This window comes from Arachis ipaensis, chromosome B05, assembly GCF_000816755.2.
Source record: "Arachis ipaensis cultivar K30076 chromosome B05, Araip1.1, whole genome shotgun sequence".
In the NCBI taxonomy this organism is placed as follows: Eukaryota; Viridiplantae; Streptophyta; class Magnoliopsida; order Fabales; family Fabaceae; genus Arachis; species Arachis ipaensis.
In genome coordinates this window covers 29,856,327-29,863,839 of record NC_029789.2, presented here as the reverse complement: position 1 = coordinate 29,863,839, position 7,513 = coordinate 29,856,327, and the positions used below count along the sequence as shown (strand labels likewise).

Genomic DNA, 7,513 nt, shown 5'->3' with positions numbered 1-7,513 from the left:
CTAAAATTACTCTTAGCTATTGTTTAAAAAAAATGTAAACAACTAATTTTATATCCAAATTAAATTAACATTAAAAGAAATTAAATCATGCATCAAACTTCCGAGACAATCAACTATAGTAGTGACTGTACTGTATGTCTACTATATAATTTTTCTGTTATATTTTATAAAATACAGCCTCATCCTTATTTGATCTGAGATATCGAATATCTTTAGAGAAGAATGATATTGAAGTTCAAAGTCAGTTAGTAATGTTATATATTATACTTAATTAGATATAGAAATTAATTTTTTTATTGGTTTTATCTTTTTTTTTTGGGTCTCATCATCATTTAATTCCTACGCTGATGATATGTAACATGATACGACTACTGTGATAAAAGAATTGAAATGTAAATATGGAATGCAATGTAGATAAATGCTAAATGCAGAAATTAGTTAGGCCAATTAGTTATGAAGTTATATTATAAGGTTTTTATTTATTTGTAACAGTTTTTTTTTTATTTGTAGAGGTTTATAACTCCCACCAAATAGTTTGTGGAGGTTTCTAAAATTCCCAAAATTTGAGGTGTCACGAAGTCTTTTATGGGAGTTTTTAAAAATTTCCACAATCTATTCAGTAGAAATTTTGTGTGTGTTTAGTGAGATTTTATATTGAATTGTTGTGGCAGTTCTTGGTCAATGTTTGTAGCGATTCAAAACCCCACAAAAAGATTTTTTCATTTTAAAAATAACAGCTATTTTGTAGAGGTTTCAAACCTTTACAAACCTGTGAATATATTTTTTAAAAATTAATTTACATTATTATTACACTACTGATCATTTATTATTAAAAAGAAATATTTAAACAAGACATTAAAAATATAGAAGAAAATTAAAATAAAAGAAATACTTTAAAACAAAATATAGGACACTACCATCATTTTCCAATCACGCTAATTACAACTACAAATGAATAGTATATTTATACCGGTAGAATCTAACAGCAACTCAAATAAACCTATTCCAAAAATAAAGCTATCCAAATGCTTTGTAACATTAAAGAAAGTCTAAACAGCCAACTACAAAATATTAAAAATAACATGATAAAATACAGACTTATGTCCAAGTACACTACCATCATTTTTTAGGAAGGATTTTACATTCTTTTCAAGTTTCAACTTATGGTCTCTAATTGTGCTTCCAAAATTTATTAGGGAAGATGCCTCTATAAATCATGAATTCAAGATACATCTGTGATGCGCCTTACCTTGAACTGTCTCTTGGTGCCATAAGTATTACAACGACTTCTGGAAGCATAATATGAAGAGAGAACATACATTTACATAAGCAATGAAAGAAAATATAAAGGAATCACCTAATAAATAATAACTTAGTTTCGTAGAGTAACAAAAGAGTGCAGAAATTTATGCCAAATTATATGGTAGGTCCATAAAAAATTTCAGGAGCATAGAAGCTTGTATTTATATGAAGTATACTCTAAATTTTATGTTCAGTAGATAAAGGTCTATAGCTGAATCTATCATGACAGTTATGAGTACAAGAATTTAACATAAAAGTAGAAAACACCATCATTAAAAACAAATTCACCTCCAAAGACAAAGCAAAACAAATCCATAAAAATAATCATTATTTGAATGCTCTCTGAAAAGCCTCACACGTTGCTATAGTTCAGTACCTTAATAGATTCAGAAGTATCTCCTTCTTAAATACATACACACCCATAGAAATAATGTATGGTTTCTTTACAACCTTTTCTTTTAAAAGCCCAAAAACAGTTGTATCTACTTCCTATATTATGAAGCAGTATTAGCTGTAAACCTTATTCTTGAAACTCCTAACATGTAAGAAGAAGCACACACGAGTTATTACCATTGCTTTTAGGTCTTTTTCTTTGGGTTTTTCACTGAATGAGAGAATCCTTCCTTTATCATCTATCTTCATTAGACCAAAATCAGTGGTACCGGAAATTTTTTGCTTCTTTTGCTTTGCATATTCAACAGAAATAAAATATATTACTCTAGCATAAAAATAACAAACTTCATTGATTCCTCCTATTGTTCATAACATTAAAACATGTTTTGATGATTTGTCAGTTTGAAATTAAGATATTCTATGATAAATACCAAAAAAAAAGAATAAATGTAGCTGGATCCACTTCCTACAAAAGAAAAATGATTGCGTGTGAATGGCTAATGCTAGCAATTTTCTGGTATTACACTAGATTTATTATCATTACATCAAAATTCTAAGCAACTTCTTGATAACTTTACACCAGATTTAGAACTTGAGATCTTTACACTAGTTTTGTATATTAATTAATTGATTAATCAGAAATAAATAACAAGTAAATTCAATCAATAAAGCATGCTTAAATTACAACTGAACTAGGCAGGCAACAATACAAATCCATAATAAAATTTGCTCAAACAGTGAAAAAAAGATAAAAGGGGAAGACTATTGAGGAGATGGAAGAGGATGTTGCTAGTTACTGGGATCCTTTAACACCTAATTCATACCTAAAAACTGAATAATTACAATTTCCTTGTAAGCTAATCTGTTATAGCAAGCAAACTCTTCCAACCTGAATCAACAAAAGAAATTACCAAATCGTGAGAAGAGTTAGACCAACAGCTCGCATAGCAGTTAAAAAATAATTCAAATAAAGCAAGCAGGAAATTTCAATTATCTTCAATTTAAACGTGTTGTAATGATTCTTTAATTTCTGGGAAGAGACTCCCTATATTGAATTAGCACTTATGAAACTTGGATCAATTATCTTCAATTTAAACATGTTGTATTGACCCTACTATCATTTCTGTTGTGCAGGTGTGGTTTAATCCCTTCAACCTTCTGATCCGCAAGGTACTTGAGCCTGTTCTCAAGATATTGCTGCACCCAAAAAGATATGGAATATTTCAGAAAATCAAATCACTATTTAAAAGCATTGCAATGCTGCAATGAAACTTACAGTGGGGTCCATATCTTCATCATCAACAGATGCATGCTTGTTAGCTTGAGTATAAGTCCCCTTTTTTTTGTTACATTCTTTGGAGCATGAAACCTCAACAATACATTTACCTGACAAATTATACATGCAATAAATTTCAAGTGTAAAACACCAACTTCAACGCTCAAAGTTAAACCAGATCCCATTTTACAAGAACTAAATGAATATAAGGTTCACTTGATGAAATATTGAAACATAAACATAAACAAACAAAATCACTAGTAACTAAAATGTGTGTATTTATGTATATAAATGAAGATGCATGTCTTTTGTTGCTGTCTCTTGAGTCTTGCATTCTCTTCCAGCAAGTGATCCACTTTAAGCTGCAACTCGCTCGTATATGCCTGAAATAATACACAGCAAAACCAAAAAAAATGAAGACTTGAAGCAAAAAATAAAAGAAAAGAACAAAAGAAAATGTTGTACCTCATGAAAGCTTTGTGAAGTTACTCATCTGCAACATTTCTTATCCAAATCCCTTCATAACAAAAACAAAAATGCATACACTATCAATGCAATCAAAGGAAGACTTGTAGACAAGAGTATATACTGACCTGCCTAAGGAGTACATGTCTTACAGCAGAATCAATGTAGTCCTTGACTGGTTGCTCTGAGGAAATCATGTACCCATTCTTGAACTTCATGGATTTAGCGCGCTGAGCCCTCAACTTTCCACTAACGATGACCTACACAGAATCAAAATGTTATCGCAACCTAAGCATAGTAACAAGGAAACCTGAAATCAGATGCTGTCAAGAACAAACCTCGCATCCCTTGGCGCCATTTTCCATAACAAACCTCAAAACACCATAGCAGGCCCTACAAAAGTAGTTTTAGAAATAAATTTTATATTGTTTAGTGGTACAGATAAACAGCAAGGGAAGTATCCTATTCATTAGAAGAATGCGCATACAGCAACCTGACTAACACCAGCCCCTAACATCTAAAAAAAATGAAGATCCAATTAAATACAAAACATAATTCATTCAAAAAATAAAATAAAATTTACAATGTAACAAACCAAGCAGAGTAATATAATGACATAGCAAAAGAAGCAGTAGCTAAAGAGTTAATATTAAAAGATTTATCCCCCCAGCATTATAACATGAATATAATAGAATTTCATGAATATAAATGATATGGAGGATATAATGATTTAGTCATCTTCCGACACAAACTTGGTAGAGCAGGCACTAGATTTGCTTTAAAGATGACAAAGCATACTATTCTACAATCATCAAATCAAACCAGAGAAATCCAAGAAAGCAGCCACAAATTTGCAAGTCATGCTAAATGGAGCATAAATCATTTTAACTTTTCAATATCAAGCAAATCTAGCAAAGTTTAAGTTGGAATTCATACTCCCCTTTTTCTTGTTACATTCTTTGGAGCATGAAACCTCAAAATTTGATTTCTCAATAAGACTGAAAGCTCAATTGTCAAAAGTTCATACAAATAAAGATCCATAAGATTAGTTTAATTATACAAATAAAGTTCATACAAATAAAGACCCAACCCTCTTTCATTTTTATTGTTTAGTTCATGGAAACCTTTGCAAAGTAGGAACAAATCCTCACCTCAATGACTCAGAACAACATGAGAATTAGTTTCATAAGATTTGATAGCTTCGATCGCACTATCGCAGCTTCAATCGAAGCTTCCAGAGACTCCCGCTCGCTCGCCTTCCAGATCTGCTCTGCCAGAGCCACCGCGTTCGCGCCGAAACTGCGCTCTGAGTGCTTCAAGCCACCGGAGCAAAAGTAAAACTAGCGGAAGAACCCGTCGTGGAAGATGACGCAGAAGCAGAGGAGAGGCTCTACGATCACCTTGTCCTTTATTCATAACTCCAGCGGTGACGTGTCGACGAAAGAGACAATAACGGCAACAATGGCAGAGATGAATGGTGGTGGCAATGGCGGTGGCGGTGGATTCTAGGGTTTCGATCTCACTCTCCTTCGTTTTCTCTCTCTCGAAGTTCTGTTTTGATTTTTTTTTTGTATGGGCTGAGTGAATACTTTTTTGGGTTGGATTATTTTATAATTAATTGAATTAGGAGTATTATAATAGTGGGAGTTTTTGTTAATTATTTAGGGAGTTTTATAATTTGTCACAAATAAAATATATTATGGAGGTTTTTAGTAACTCCCATTAAAAAACTACCACAAATAAATACAAATTTTGTAGTGTTAGTAAGTCAGTTGTTGACAATTATTTAACAAATTCAATGTACATGTATATATAACTCAATAATTAGTTAACACGGTACGATAAATTATTCTCTCATTTTACTGATTCGTCCATTCTCTTGTCCAACTTTTTTCTGACTCCTCTCTCTATCGTTCATTATCTCTTCTTCTCTCTGCAGTAAATGGCCTTTTCATAGTCATTGCAGCTGATTCTTTATTTCTCTTTTTGCTAACCTGCATCAAAGGTCTAATACCATTTCATATGGTATCAATGTATTAAGATTCAACAATGGTTGAACCAAACAACCCAACTATGTACGATTCACTAAATTTCACTATTGATTTCGAGTGTTTTGCCTCGCTCATGAACCAATTCTCTCAACTACAAGCTCATCTCAATCGATCAAATTCATCTTCAATCTCTGATCCTACCAACCCGTATTTTCTCCATCCAAGTGAAAATCTTGAAACTTCTCTTTTCACATTCTTCTTAAATGCTTAGAATTATCACCAATGGTCCCATGCAATATAAAGAGCTCTACGATCTAAGAACAAGGTGAGGTTTCTTGATGGTTCCATCACAAAGCCACTTGAAACTGATCCTTTATATGAAGCTTGGGACATATATAATAATTTTCTAATTTTTTTTATCAATCTCTCACTCAGTCCAGAGATTGCTCATAGTGTTATGTGGATAAGGTTAGCCTCAAAATTGTGATCAGATCTCAAGCATCGCTACTCACATAGCATAGAGATGTGTTCAAAGTTACAGAACTAAAGGAAGAATTCTATGCGCTTAGACAAGGTGATGCATCTATCACTTCCTATTTGCCAAAGCTGAAAGCAATTTCGGAGAATCTAAAAAATTCACGTATGATTCTTAATTGTATATCATGCACTGCTGATTGCAATTGTGGTATAAAGATATAAGAGATTATGCATCTAAGGAGTATATAGTAAAGTTCTTGAGAGGTTTAAATGAAAAATTTTCAACTGTGAAGTCACAAATAATGCTGTTTAAAACTTTGTTTGGAATAAACACTGTCTTGTCTATCCTGCACAGCAAGAAAGGCAATTGAGTATCAAATTTTTGGAAATAAAATTATCACAAATTTACTAGAAGTGTAAGGATCTAACTTTCTTTCCTCATGAGGTATAGGAAGAGGAAGAAGAAGAAATCAGTTTGAAAGGGAAAAAAGTTCAACTAATTCAAAGAGCTATGACAGAAGATACACTTCTAAAATGTACACCTATTGCAATAGGATAGGACATCTTACTGAAAATTACCACAAGAAGAATGACCTTCTTGCACATATGAAATAAAAAATAGTAAACCACATTAGCACTGAGAAAAAAATTGAAGAATCTTGTGCCAAACCTACTAATTCTGAACAGGAAAAAAAAAGCAATTACTCAGTAATTGTGCTCACTCAAGATCAGAAAATAACTTTAATGGCTTTGCGCCAACAACCATCTATCCTAACTCCAAGTAGTGTTAGCTACATCACTTCCTCAGCCACCCTTACACATCCAAAAGGTAGGCATCTCTTGAGTACAACATGTTTCAAAAAATTTTCTTGGATAATTATAGTGGAGCCACTAACCATGCATCATATATCCAATAAGCTTTCAAAATTTTTTTTTACATAAGAACAGTCTTAATCAATTTATTTGATGGCTTTCAAATAACAACAAATATTTATGGTACAATACAATTAACAACAAATTTGATCCTTATCAATGTTCTTTTTATCCCAAATTTTAAATACAATTTAATTTTAGTGTAAAACTCACAAAATAATTGCATTATGAATTCAAATTCATTGATTCTTGCTGTGAGATATAGAAACTGCCATTATTGAATATGATTGGACAATCTAATATGGTAAGAGATCTAAATGTGATAGATGTTGAACTAGGGAAGCTAACCACACCAGTGAACATCAATAAATCATCAACAACACACACAATGCAATAGAATTTAGGTTCTTTATGGTATGCTAGATTATGTCACTTACTACATAATAGAATAATAGTAATGAAAACTCATTTTTCATTCATTGATTGCATTTTTTCATCTTATATTTGTGAACCATGCCATTATGCAAGGCAAAAGAAACTGTCATTTTGTAAAAGTGTACAAACTCAATGAATAAATTTGACTTGCTACATATTGACATTTGGGATCCAATTTTTATTTTATCTAATTCACACTACAAGAAAAATGTTGAGTATCTTCAGATTTACCGTCAGATTAAACAAATAAATTCACCACTAAAAAGATTATCGTCGAATTTACTATCGTCCTTGGATTGAT

The 7,513-nt window shown here is 31.8% G+C and overlaps 3 long non-coding RNA genes across 3 annotated transcripts in view; all 3 read right to left on the bottom strand.

Annotated features, from left to right (window-relative positions):
• Positions 1-7,141, bottom strand: part of LOC110271871 — a 16,011-nt gene extending 8,870 nt beyond the window's left edge. The window contains exons 1-2 of the long non-coding RNA XR_002362706.1: positions 7,131-7,141; positions 6,499-6,501 (exon numbers count right to left, since the gene is read on the bottom strand). This is a non-coding gene — a long non-coding RNA (uncharacterized LOC110271871). The remainder of the gene's footprint in view (positions 1-6,498; positions 6,502-7,130) is intronic.
• On the bottom strand, positions 3,305-3,493 carry LOC110271872. The gene is made up of 2 exons (XR_002362707.1): positions 3,437-3,493; positions 3,305-3,354 (listed from the first exon to the last, which is right to left on the bottom strand). It is a non-coding gene; the product is annotated as an uncharacterized LOC110271872 (long non-coding RNA).
• LOC110271870 lies at positions 3,604-3,919 on the bottom strand. The gene is made up of 2 exons (XR_002362705.1): positions 3,775-3,919; positions 3,604-3,696 (listed from the first exon to the last, which is right to left on the bottom strand). It is a non-coding gene; the product is annotated as an uncharacterized LOC110271870 (long non-coding RNA).